The following is a 12687-nucleotide window of genomic DNA, read 5'->3' on the forward strand; positions in this document are numbered from 1 at the left end:
ATGTCATTTTGAAAAAGGTCAGCAGGCATTTTCCTCCCCTGCAGCTCTGCCTGGTTCATCTGCCATTTCTTGCTTCTCTTTCATCTTTTCTCTGCATCTTTTAAGCAAACATGTCTTTCAGTGAGAAGTGCTCTGAACTGTGGATTAGCTACCTACCAGGACCCTCAATGTGTGGACCAAATTTCATAGCAGTCCATCCAAAGTTCAGTTATTTTAACTGATGGATGGACTTGAATGTGTGTATGAAGGCTCAAAGCTTGAGATGACAGGAACTCAAACTTGCCACCAATTTGTTTCAACAATCACTGGTTTTTTGGAAAGAAAAAAAAGTCCTTCCCAAAAAGCCTTCCTCCCCTTTGCTTTGCACATATGAGAAACTAATGGAAGTGACAGAGGAAGCACAGTGAAATATGAGTGCTTTCAGTGTTTGAGAAACCATGAAAATAGCAGGGTGCGGTGTTATGATGATGATTTGGCGGGTATGAAAACGGACAGATGGATGACATTATCTTGACTTCCACAACTACATTACCAGTTGGCCCAGGAGCTGCCCTTTGAGTCACATATAGGACTATCTTCTTTCATCAATGTAATATTCCCAGCTCAGATTGAGACAGAAAAATTATTATTCTGTCCCAAAAATGTTCTGAAAGACCTTCAGTTGTTCCAAAAATCTGCAGTGAGGGTTCTACCTAGAACGAGCCGTTCCAGAGAAAAAAAAAGTTAAATTCGTCCCTCACATTTAAAACTCTTAGTGGCTAAACTCCGACAGAGCAGTTTGCTCTCAGACTGCAAGCTTACTAGAGGTTCCTAGAGGTTCTACAAGTAGAATGGGAGGCAGAACCTTCAGCCTCTCTCTGTGGAACCAGCTCCCAGTCTGAGTTCAGTAGACACACTTTAAGATTAGGCTTCAGCCTTTCCTTTTTGATGAAGCTTAACCTTAGGGCAGGCTTGGTGACCTGTAGCTACCACATAAATAGGCTTAGGCTGATGGGGCGTCTTCCAGAATGCACAAATCATTTCACCTCACCAGCTACTTCATTACGTTTATTTATCAGTTTCTTCTTAACATAAATATCTATTCAGCCAATAACATGGCAGCGACTTCATTTCATTAACTCCATGCATTAGACATGTGGACATGTTCAGAGTTGAAATGGAGCATCCTAATAGGGAAAGAGAAGGGAATTAAGTGACTTTGAACGCGTTACGGTTGTACCCATCTTCTGATTGCTTCTTCCTTCCTGTGTCCCACCCTCTAACCAGTCCAAGCAGAGCTGCCTTCCCTGGGTTTGATGCTGGTGAGGGTCCCATCCTGGGAGAAGAAAGTTTTCCTCTCCACTGCTGCTCACTGCTTAAGATAAGGGACTGAATCTGTTTGAAAATGAAAAGCTATCCGTCAGGTTCCTTGAATAGGCTACACTTTGAGAGATAACATTAATATGAATACAAGTGTGATGAATGAATTATTAAAGAGCATTGAGATGACTTTTTGGGTGGATTGGTGCAGCATGAATAAACTAAACCGAAATTCCCTTGTTGAAAAAAAATCAATATTCAGATAAAATTTCTTCTTCTAAAAAAGAGATATTACAGTAATATCATTAAACAGTGCAGAAGCATTTTTTATTTCTGTTTTTGCCCCTCACTTTGCATTTCATCTTTAACATCTGTTTGTCTGTTGCCACTAATTATTGTCCAACATTCTGTTTCTATTTTTGGACCAGCGAGCCGCTCGTAATAATTCATCAATACATGTGATGATGAACGGACTAACTGTGAGCAGCGCATGGTTGGCTGCCTAAGATTTCTGTTTAAATGTTAATGTCCATGTGATGACAAAAGCAGTTATTCATATGTGTGCATGTGCAAGGCTGGCTGAATATCCCCCCCCTCCCACCACCCTCACTGCCTGGAAATGATTTCAGTGTAATCGTATTGATGTAATTACCTCATGGCTACAGCTTGGCTTTCCATTATCGTTCTCAAACAGAGTCAGGGTTATTAGACAAGGTCACATTACATGTGCGGCCTTTTTGTTTTTGCTGTGGAAGCCGACATGCACACAAACAGAGGAGGGGAAATAAACTGTATTATCAACCAGGCTGCTGCACAAAAGTGACAAAAATCCTTTATTTCCTTTAAATTTATTCCTTCCCTTGCTTTTCCTTATTTATTTCTACAACTTGCATTGTTTTATTAGGCATATTTAGGCTTATTTTCCCTCAACTTTAAAGCCAAAAACGCACTGATCTCAAATGACTTACATCAAGTGCCATCTCATGCACCAGCATAAACTGCTGAGATGCAGCACCTGACCACACAGAACGGCAGTGTGGTGGATTTAACCATATTAGATTTGTTGAAAACCATAGAGAAGGTTGTGTATGAAAATCCTAGTAAATACTCAGACCAACAACCATGCTATGTTCAAAGCCACGTCAATCCCCTTTCTACCTCCTTCTGATGCTCAGTTTGAACTTGAACAAGTCGTCTCCATCGTGTCTACATGACTAGATGCTGAGTTGCTTCCGTGTGATTGGCTGGATTGATGTTTGTGGTAACAAGCAGCTGAAACAGGTGGACCTGAGAAAGTGGCTGATGAATATATATACTGTTCAGGAGCTATAAAATCTTTCACACCAATGATTTTAAATGTTCATACTACTGTAGGTGTTTTTTCTTCTTTGTGGCACTAAATACGGTGACATTGGAAGTAAAAAAGGTTTCCATCCTGTTGATGCAACACAGCAGGAGCATCACAGTGCCCACAAGTAGTTGAAAAGGCTAACTATTGTCGCACACCTGCATTCACCTGGTTCAATTCTTTCCTGATGTTACATGGTGCTTCTACCCTGTTGAAATGAAAAGGTTTCCCACCCACAGACTGGGCCTACTGCTGTGGAGACAAGATGAAGGTTTTATGAAGTGAACTGTGATAGAATAAATCACAGCGAAGAGACGATTAATGATGCAGCTGCTACCTGTGAAAAGCCCAGCTCGCTGCCTGTGGAGGGCACTTATATCCTTAAATAAAACAGAAAAAACTCAAATTTGGATTCCATCCATAGAATAATTATTTTCAAAAGTGTTATAATTTAGAGCACTTCAGCAACAGAAAACTAATATTTTGCCACTTGGCACTCATTTTCCAGCTCAAACGCTATCCAAGAGTCGACTCTGGAATGGAGCTGATGCACACATACAGTATGATGGAGGTAAATCTGGTGGAATTCTCTAATTATATTCACAAATGCTGGCATATTCCATTAAAAGAAAAAAGAAAAAAAAGTCTTACTTACAGCATATACTCAGAGTGGAAGTCGTTTTGGGGTGTCAAGCTCAATATAATCCAAAAACATACAAAACAATTCAGTTTATTGTAGCAATGTCCCACTTGTGGAGCAGCAGACTGGGATGGTGGTCCCCATTTCCCAAAAGGGGTGTTTGTCTCATACCCTCTGCAGACTGCACCAAAGTTACACTGCTCAAATGATTGTGTTCAACAATCAAGTACAATGTTATATATTAATTTTCAGATCATTAATAGTAACTCAGTAGATTAAGTAAGACTTTTTTCTTTTTAATAAAATTTAGCTTTTAATTAAAATACACTAACGTGGATTGTTTGAGTATTCCTCACCAGCACATATCACCATGGTGATGCTAAACCTGTTAAATTTCGCTCTCTGCCCAAACATTGTGCCAGCTTGTTAACTCTAAAAGGAAATAGAAATGCAAATCCAAACTGCTCCCTCTTCGCTGGTGAAGACTTAGTTATTTTGAGAATAAATTCAATAGCTGAGTTAGCAGAATAACTTACCTAAACCGCAGGCAAAAAACATTCTTTACTGTTGGCAATTCACGAAACCAAAGGTGAGAAGGTCAAAGGTCTGTAAAAATGTCTGTTTGTTGTACAGAATTCATCCCCATTCATTAGGTTTGCTGATGAAACAGGTGGAGAGTTGCTCCCTCAGAGGATGAACAAAACATGTAACTGTGGAAAGTCAAACAGTTTTCATTCCCCGGTCCTCAAATAGACATTTTGTAATAGCCACTGAAATTTGTACAATAGTTGTCTGGGTGTACTCACTGCATACACACAGAGACACACTATATATATAATGTATAAGCTTAAAAGCAGGCACTTTATTTAAAAGCACCTGCCCTTCAGGTACAGGTAAATGAAAAAGATATAAAATAGAACCAGACGCTCATGCAGAGTGCACAGAGAAGGTTTCTCATGGGACTAGACAATAGCTATTATGGGTAAGAAGAGAGGGAAGTAAAAATAATCTAAGGAAAGGTAAAATAGAGGTGAAGATTGGAGTTGAAAAGAAAGTTTAGGATAATGTTTATGAAAGAAAAATGGAGGGGAAGTTTGTTGTATATACGAAAGTTTGCCTTCTAAGGGGTCTTAAGACCCATATATGCTCTACGCCGAAGGCAGATACGCAGCCTTTCGTCCATCTCCTTTACATGTGTGATTTGTTTCCAGGGCTCTTGTGGATCTTTTGACAGGGCAGTACCAGCAGATACTGTAGGGGGCAGTGCTGAGCAATATAGCTGACGTGCAACCAGCAATGGTAGCAAAGAGGAAGAAGCTGCATCCTACTTAATGGCAGCAGAGACCACTGTCTACTGCAATGTCTCTTTCTGAGAATCTACATTATCATGATTCCCTCTATCATCACCACGTTTGTTATCGTCTGAAAGGTCTCAGGGCTCCCGGGCACTCGGGACTGATGCTCAGACCGGCTTCAGTGACGGTTCACACTGAAGCAGAAATACCAGCAGCTAGAACTGGATTTTGCAGTGTGTTCAGGTTTTGTTTTTTAGCTCCAAAGTCAGTGATGTGAGGAGACCCAGCAGGAGGCCTCCTGTCCAATGGCGCTACACATCGTTTTAATTTCTGCAGATTTATTGAAAAGTTTAGAGTTAACTGCCAAGTTCCAGCACCAGTTTGAGACAATAACAAACGTGATGATGATAGAGGAGATCCTGATAGTGTGCATTCTCAGAAAGAAACATAAAAAGAGACAGCACAGTAGACAGTGGTCTGTGCTGCCTTTAAATACGTCACAGCTTCTTCTTCTTTGTTACTTTCACTGGTCACATGTCAGCTATACAGATCAACACTGCCCCCACCGTTTCTGGTGGTACTGCTCTGTTTCCTGCATCAGGGGACACATCCACAAGCGCCCTGGAAACTGACCACATTAGCACAAGAATCAAGATTTGAGACAACTTTACAAAAGTAATTCATATGTAACTGTTCTACATTCACATCACATATTGACAATCAGTCAAGAAACAAACAATATTTGTCAGCTCCAACAGTCCAAACAGATAAAAAAGAGAAAAGAATAAGTAAAAAAACAAAAAAAAACAAAAATAAGTCAAGGTCAAACTGTCAGTTTATTGAAAAGACTCCTGTCAGAATTCAACAGACTGATGGCTGAAGGAATAAAAGACCTAGAGAAACTTATTGTTTTATTTACGGGCGAAAATTAAGCACATAAAGGAGACCGATGGAAAGCTAAGATTAGATTAGATAAGAAATAAGATAAGATAACATAACATAAGATAACATAAGATAACATAATATAAAATTTATAATAAAAAAAAGATAAGATAAAACTTCATTAATCCCACAACAGGGAAATTTGTGTGTTACTACAGCTCAACTACAGAAAAACAGAGTAAGAATATACAAATACAAAAAAAACAAACAAAAAACAAACAAACAAACAAACAAACAAACAAACAAAAAAAACTATATACCACAGTAACTGGTGTTCTATGTACAAGCATACACAGTGTGCATTATGAAGGAAGGGTTATGGAAATATGCAAATAGCTAATATCTGTCTATATATATATGGACATACATATACACACATGCATATATCATCATAAGTTGTCTTTAAGGACCTCAGTCTCATCAGATTGGACTCTGGCTCTTCTTATACAGGACGTCTGTGTTTGTGGTCCAGTCCAGTTTATTGTTGAGGCAACCACCCAGGTACTTGTAAGAGTCCACTGTCTCAATGCCTTTTCCCTGGATGTTCACTGGTGTGGTAAGGGGTGACTTCCTCCAGAAGTCTATGACCATCTCTTTTGTCTTGCTGGCATTGATTTGCAGAGCATTGGTCTCACACTAGCCAACAAAGTAACTGATCAACCTCCTGCATTCCTGGTCATTCCAATCTGACACACATCCAATAATGGCCATGTCATCCCAGAACTTTTGTAGGTGGCAATGGTCAGAGTTGTGCCGGATGTCTGAAGTGTACAGACTGAACAGTAAGGGTGAAAGAACTGTGCCCTGTGGTGTCCCGTGCTGCAGACTACCACATCAGACACACAGTCACGGAGCCTCACATACTGCGGTCTGTTGGTAAGGTAGTTGATCCATGCATTCAGCTGCTCGTCCACTCTGGCTCCCATCAGCTTCCCTCTCAGCAGTGCAGGCTGGAGTGTTGAAAGCCCTGGAGTAGTCAAAAAACATGACCCTGACATTGTTCCCTGCCTGTAGTAAGTAAGTAGTAAGAGAGGGATCGATGCAGCAGGTATACGATGCCGTGCCAGTAGGCAAACTGTAGGGGGTGCAGTGCTGAGCTCACCAGAGGGCGAAGGTGGTGCGAGATGAGTCTCTCCATGGTCTTCATCAAGCTCCCTAGCGTATGCAATCTGTGGCACTGGAATCACGTACAATGTGGAATTTTATTAAATCTAGCAAGTTATCCTAGCAAATACTGGATAAAAGAACATGCTAGGTTCACAGCTGTAACTGCACCTATGCATAACAGTGACATCAAATGGCCCTGATAAAGAGTTATCAAGTTATCTGTTGGGAGTGGGAACACCCTGAAGGCCCATTTATGCTTTATGTGGAAGACAGATACTCAGATGGATGGTGTTGAGCAGTATAGCTGGCATGCGACCAGCGAAAAGAAGAAACCAAAGAAGGAGAGGCGGAACAGGGCATGTTGGGTGGTTGCAATAACCTTATATCAGTGTGTTACCAACTAGTGTCTGAAACTAACGTCAGGACCCATAAGTCAACTCTGAACTCAGCACTGCCCACTAGTGAACGAACTGAGTTACAACCATGTCAACATAAAAGATGCAAGGAAGTATGAGGGTGGTGATGTATGACAACGATTGAAATGGACATACAAAATTTAAGTAAGTAATGGAGTATAAATGGAAGCCTTTATTATTCTCAGAAAAGGGGAAGTGTAGCTTTGAATTATTATACTTATCCAATCAGTTGTCTGATTCAACTGGGGCTGGGTTTTTGCTTCCACTGGGTTAAAGGTGGGGTACATCCTGCATCACCAGTCAATTACAGGGCCAAAACAGAGACAAATCAGACAAACATCCATGAGGTATGTGCACTTAGTTAGGTGTGATCCATATGGTTGCATGTGCATTTTATTTATAAGGAATATTCTGACCTAATTTTTGACCAGACATGTCAGGAGTTAAGCCATTTTGTCACAGTATAAACATATCTAAGCACTGAATCAACTCATGAGCTGGAATAATTTATTTACTCATTTATTCATTTCATAAGCAGAGAAAAATATACAATTTCAAATTCAAGCTTAAGCAAAACCTTAATGTGTAGACAACAAGCCAGCTTGAACAGTAGTTTGTTCTGCTATGTACAGAACAGGAACAAGTAAGTTTAGATGGCTACAGTGCCTGAGTCATGGGATTCAAGAATATCTGCCCCCATCCACCCATTAGCTGTACATCTTTTGTCCCATTGAGGTTCTTCAGGTCTGCAATGTGTTCCAGGTGATGCTGGCAGGATGGCACTGGTGAGTTGGTGGGATACACCTTGGTAAGATCACCAGTCTATCACAGGGCAGCTTCTTTTGCAGCTAGCACAGGAGTCCATCAGAAACAAGATTAGAATACTGAACCATACTCATATGTTACAAGTCTGAATCACGTAATATTCTGTTGGTGGAATTGTGTAAGAAAAAACATGACAATAGGTTTAAAAAATGCCACATTGACAACATCTCTCACTGGAGATTAATTAGTGTATTAATACATATATTAATATATTTTCCAGCTTGTGAAACTGTACAACTTCATGACTCAGGCAGTGAGCAAAAATTCAGTCCACAAGTGACACACTGATATATACCAGACGATTTCCTCGCATAAGATAGAACAAAACCAACAGAAACACTTATTCAAAACTTTTTTTTTCTTTTTCTTTTGGTAATAACAATAAGAATAATACAACAACAACATCATAGTATTTTATTTTCTATTTTTAGATTGAGACTTAACAGTATTTTTCTTTTGACATTCATGTGGTCTGTAAGATGTAAACAAAGTAAAGTCATCTTCTTGCAACCTGATGCACAAAGGAAACGATGTCTACCATTACAGAAGGTGAGAAATGGCTTTTATTTTTACACCAAGAACAACAAGAGGAAAAGTTTTAACCTTAAACTGATAAAGAGGCCATGTTTTATACTTTTACACATAAGAAATATCAAATATCTCTACAGAGCTTCCAGACAGTATAATTAAGCTGACTGCAGGGCTCGAATTACATCAGTGCTTTTGGGGGAGCCTTATTGTCGGGCGTGCACTGCGACTTTGCACGTCGTATAGATAGATATTAGTGCATGTAGCGTGATCAAAATATATGGTAACTGTCAAAAAGTTTCTGCAACCAACGAATGCAGCTTTTTAAATCAGAAACTGGGAAGGAAAAAAGGTTCTTTTAACACGTCAGGTGGTTGTTGTATGGAACAATGCTGCCGTCCACGGTGTTGAAGGAAACAGAACCGTTCACCTGCATCGTTAATTCAATTAAATAAACAAATAAACACACAATGCCAACAAATTCTTTTGCTATTTTTTTTAAGAAACATTAGAAAACTTATAAAAAAAATAAATGTAACCTGAAATTGTTCTATTTTAGGACCCCCCTTAAAGTATCAGCTTAAAGTCTTTAGGGAGCTCCTCTGCTTTTCCGGGGAGCCGAGCTCCCCTTAGCTCCCCCGTAATTCGAACCATGGCTGACCTGCTTTATTGAACAAGGATATTTGCCCCTTTTTGGAATCCTCCGTAACCAAGAAATCAAAACACCAAACACTTATACAAAATATCTTTGCTACTTCAGTTTTAACAGTGACAGCTAAGCACAAAGAGTCTCAGAGCTGCGTTGGAACTCGTCTTCTTGAAGATAAACTGTGTCGAAGACAGTGTACTTAATGCTCCGGCTACTTGTCCTACACAAAAACTGCTAGCTTTTACAAAATATGACCAGTATTCATAAAACTCTCTCAGAACAGACGGACTGGAGATTAGCTAAGCTTGTGTTGAGTGCAATCCATCATTTAAGAGTGCTAATGTTTCGCTAGCTTGTAACTTGCTACCTATGGATAATGTCTTTATATCCACTTTTCAAACAAAAACTTAAGTCTTGAGGTGAACGGAAATCAGGTAGTGTGCAGACACTAAAGCTTGTTATGTTTATTTAATGGTAACCTCGATGAAGCTGAACTATCTTTAATGCATTTTTTTGCATCCAGCTTTCGAATGACTTTAAACTTAGCACAAAAAGTAAGTAAATTCATCTTTGGTGGAATATTTCTTTGTTGCAACAATACTTCCTGGCAATAAATCTTATATGGTTGGAAAGCCAGTTTATTTATTTGTAAGGAAAATGCATTTGTGTGGGATGAGCAGCAGAGTTGGGTACTTCGGTAGGACCTATGCAAAACTGGCCAAATCTTCTCTGCCAATGATAAAAAAGCTTTTTCTGTCATGACGGCCCTTGCTGGTGTCGACAACATGGACACGTGGAGGAATGTTATGTTAGATTCGGCCTTTGACAGTTGGCTCATAGAATCAAAGTGTAAAGAAGATGCAGCTATGCTGATAGGGTAAGAACTTTTGGTGGAGGCAGTGTGATGGTGTGGGACTGCATCTCCCTCACTGGAAAAACAAGGCTTGACATCAATGAAGGAAATCTCAATGCAGCAATATCAAGATGAGATTGAGCAACCAGCAGTGTTGTTGGAACTGGTGGGTGTTATTCCCATTTACAGAATTAAAAGTTTAGTCTCCCAGAAAGACCAAGAGAAACTCATCCAGTAGGCTGGATTACTGTACTGGTCTTTTAACAGGACTTCCTAAAAAGAGCATTAAACATCTGCAGCTCATCCAGGTGTTTCTGCTAGAGTTTTAACAAGGACTAAGAGATCTGAACACATCACACCAGTTTTGAAATCTTTACACTGGTTTCTTGTTTATGCTGGTTTCCAGTCAGTCACAGAATAGATGTTAAAACTCTTTTGTTTATAAATCCCGGGACAGTTTAGGCCCAGAATCCATCTGTGATACGTTCAGAGGATATAAACCCAGCAGAGCTCTTAGATCCAAAGAGTCAGGCCAGCTAGTCTAGACCAGAGTCTAGACCAGAGTCCAGACCAGGGTCCGGACTAAACATGGAGAAGCAGCATTTAGCTGTTATGCTGCAAACAAGAGGAACAAACTGCCAGTGGAGATTAAATTTTCACCAAACGTAGACACTTTTAAATCCAGGTTAAAAACATTTCTTTTCTCATGCACCTATGCATGAAACCTGCATGTTAACTTTTAACTTATCTTGCTTTTAATCATTTTAATGTAATTTATGACGTTATTGTGATTTTTGCTATTTGTTGCTGCCTTTTACTACTTCTGAATGCTTTCTTTGCACCATCTGTAATCCTTTAATGTTTTATGTAAAACACTTTGAATTGGTCTGTACATGAAATGAGCTATACAGATAAACTTGCCTAATGATCACACGTCTCCAAAGTCTGGGACTGCGCTCTACTCTGGATGACAATGCTGGCCCCGACAGAGAAGGGTTAATCTGAAACTACTTTCAGAAGATGAAATGGCCTGCTTGCTCTAACCTCAACCTCACTGAACCCTTGTGGGATCAGCTTGGGCTGCTGTTGGTGCCAGAGGGACCAAAACAACCATATTGGCTGACTTGTGACAGATGGTGATTGAATGGTATGCCATCCCACAGCAGTGTGTGACCAAGCTGCTGACCAGTATGAGGAGGAGGTGTTGGGATGTTATGGGTGTGTATGGTTCTTCCACATGATACTGAGGCTGTTTGTTAAATGAGGGAATTTCCAACATGTCTCGTTTCTTCAGATTTCAGTCATCCAATCTGATGAATAACAGCTGCTCATCCCACAAATGCATTTTCCTTTTGGCTCCATCTAAATGGAAAACAAATAGATATAAAACGGTCTAAAATTTGTTGTCAAGAACCTTTGTTACAACAAAGAAATAATCCACCAAAACCAGTTTCCTGACTTTTTGGGCTAAATTAAATCCCAAAGTCAGAATCAAATAGCAAACTTGTAGCTTTACAGCAAAGTTTAAGCAGGTTAACTTCCTGTAATTGTGCAAAGTTAATAAAGATGTTACCCAAATTTGACCGTAGAAAAGCTGTCAGTCCATTTTTTTTTTTTTTTTTTTTTTTTTAAGCAAATGCTTACTGTCCTCAGAGGGTTAATGAATACAGGCTTGGGCTAGTGTAAACTAACTGCAAAGCACCTTTAAGAACTACTTTTACCCAGCAAGAGAGCAAGCTTTAGTAACAGACTTCACTTGGTATTTAAGGCAATGTAAGTTTACAAATTTGAAAATAAAAGATTTATATGAGCCACAAAGTGAGACAAAAAAGAGAAAAGATAAGTACAAACAACAAATTACAATAAAACAATAAGTGTGCATCAGCAAACAATCTCTGCTCATTATCCCAAATCATTCTGTAAGTAACATAAAACAAACAAAAACAAATGTTTAAAGTCAAAGTACAGACATCTTAGACAATCATACTAATACAAGTTATATGAAATGTAAAGTTAAAGGGGATACCAGCCCTAAAACAAATCTTTCATGGAAACGTTTAAAGCCTGGAGAGTTCACAGCAACCATTGACCGGTTCACTGAAACTGCAGCCGAATGGTGCAAACCACAGCAGCAGGGTCTCTAAGAGAAACTGCCAGAAAAATAGGAACCCTGATTTTTATTTTGTATAATTCACCACACCTTGAGTTATGCAAATGCTTTAGAAATGCTCCTGAGCTGGATATTTAAAGATGAACGCAGAAATCCAACATTAGAAATAAACTTGTTTTTTTACATGTTTAGATCCAGCTAAGATTCTATAAATCCCCATCGATCGATAATCAGAGATAAAAGTTAGGAACATTTCAGAAAAACTTACAAAACAAAGTTTTAAGTTTAAGAAATGTTAGAATATCAGTAAAATGCCTCAAACTGTAAATCACGAGGATGTTTTTTTTTTTTTTTTTTTATGTTTTAGGGCTGATTTCCACTTTAAGACACCAAGAAGAGAGAGAGCCCCTTTGTCCCTTGAAATGGGGTCAGACCACCGTGACCCTTTCCCACCACAGTGGTAACACCTTTACCCACCACTGTGTAAATGCTCCACATTGATATTTCTCAAACCCAGCGTGTTCACTACAAACACTCCTAAAACCCGTATCACCACGTAATACATCAACTTTTTCTTAGATTCACAAACTTGACAGCAAGTACACTCAGCCAAGCCAGACTGGATGTTCCCAACAACAATCTATCTGTACCTGTTTGTATTATCTATCACATTTT

Source organism: Melanotaenia boesemani, chromosome 13 (assembly GCF_017639745.1).
Source record: "Melanotaenia boesemani isolate fMelBoe1 chromosome 13, fMelBoe1.pri, whole genome shotgun sequence".
Classification (NCBI taxonomy): domain Eukaryota; kingdom Metazoa; phylum Chordata; class Actinopteri; order Atheriniformes; family Melanotaeniidae; genus Melanotaenia; species Melanotaenia boesemani.